This window comes from Carlito syrichta, unplaced genomic scaffold (assembly GCF_000164805.1).
Source record: "Carlito syrichta isolate Samal-C Ts95f unplaced genomic scaffold, Tarsius_syrichta-2.0.1 Scaffold103472, whole genome shotgun sequence".
NCBI lineage: Eukaryota > Metazoa > Chordata > Mammalia > Primates > Tarsiidae > Carlito > Carlito syrichta.
Genome location: NW_007047568.1, coordinates 6,202 through 7,703, shown reverse-complemented (window position 1 = coordinate 7,703; position 1,502 = coordinate 6,202). Strand labels below are relative to the sequence as shown.

Below are 1,502 nucleotides of genomic sequence, written 5' to 3'. Positions count from 1 at the left end.
CCCGGCCACCCCAGCCTCAACCTGCTGGGCTCCGGCGATCCTTCCGCTTCAGCCTTCCAAGTAGCCGGAATTACAGGCATGCTCTACCACACCTGGCTGACTTTTTGATTTATTGTAGAGATGAGGTCTTGCTGCCCAGGCGGGTCTCGAACCCGCGGACTCAGGCAATCCACTTACCCCAGCCTACCAAAGGCGCGGGATTATAGGCTGAGCCACCAAGCCCGGCTCAATGTACTTATCTTTAGGAAAAAAGTCTTATTTACAAGTTGAAGAACAAAGGTAATTCTTTTAATAAATGTAAGTTTTAAAAAAACATTCATTTTGCAGTACTATCATGACAAAAGTGAATTTCCTAAGAACAGCTAGGTATCCAGTGAAGCATTAAGAGGTGAACTCTTTTGTCAATCATATTCAGAAAATCTAATGTGTTTACTTGCTTGTTGAGTCTTTTCCAGTCTAATCTTTTCAGCTTTGGTGATTAACTACAGAGAAAGAAATCAGAAATTAGAATGTATTGGGTAACTAAAAACAAAGCAAAATTATGACTAGAAAAATTTCACAACTATTACCTTGAATAAAATTTGTTAAAAACAGGGAGAAAAAGACAAATGCAGTAATTATGCTTAGGTTAAATCAATTACAAATCAAATCTGCTATTAAGACTACTTATCATTTCTTATACCCTTACATAAAATGTTGGTCATTTTTTTTTTTTTTTTTGAGTTAGAGTCTCACTGTCACCCAGGCTGGAGGGCAGTGGCATGCTCCTGGCCACCGCAACCTCGACCTGCTATGCTCCGGCGATCCTTCCGCCTCAGCCTTCCAAGTAGCTGGAACTACAGATGTGCACTACCACACCCGGCTAATTTTTTTGATTTATTGTAGAGATGAGGTCTTGCCAAGTTACCCAAGGGGGTCTCGAACCCGCGGGCTCAGGCAATCCGCTCAGCTCGGCCTCCCAAAGCACGGGATTACATGCTGAGCCACCGAGCCCGGCTCGTTGGCTAATTTTTTTTTTTTTTTTGAGTTGAAGTCTCACCCTGTTGCGCAGACCGGAGTGCAGTGGCCGTTCCCAGCCACTGCAGCCTCGACCTGCTGGGCTCTGGTGATCCTTCCGCCTCAGCCTTCCAAGTAGCTGGAAGTACAGGCTAATTTTTGATTTATTGTAGAGATGAGGTCTCGCCAAGTTGACCAGGCGGGTCTCGAACCCGCGGGCTCAGGCAATCCTCTCACCTTAGCCTCCCAAAGTGCTGGGATTACAGACTGAGCCACTGAGCCCGGCTTGTTGGGTATTTTTTAAAGAAGGCAAATGAAATTACAAGGAATACAGAAGAAAATTGTCTACAATTTTCCAAAAGTTTCCTTGATGAAAAAAGTTAAAAGAGGTCGGGCTTGGTGGCTTAGCCTGTAATCCCAGCGCTTTGAGAGGCCGAGGTGAGTGAATTGCCTGAGTCCGCGGGTTCGAGACCCGCCTGGGCAACTTGGCAAGACCTCATCTCTAC

The 1,502-nt window shown here is 45.4% G+C and overlaps 1 long non-coding RNA gene across 2 annotated transcripts in view; it reads right to left on the bottom strand.

Annotated features, from left to right (window-relative positions):
• LOC103268026 overlaps positions 1 to 1,502 on the bottom strand; it is a 7,973-nt gene that overhangs the window by 270 nt on the left and 6,201 nt on the right. The window contains exon 3 of one of the 2 annotated variants that reach the window (XR_002482371.1): positions 236 to 482. This is a non-coding gene — a long non-coding RNA (uncharacterized LOC103268026). Of the gene's footprint in view, positions 1 to 158; positions 483 to 1,502 lie in introns of those variants that run through there. The other variant, XR_504784.2, reaches the window with a different exon arrangement.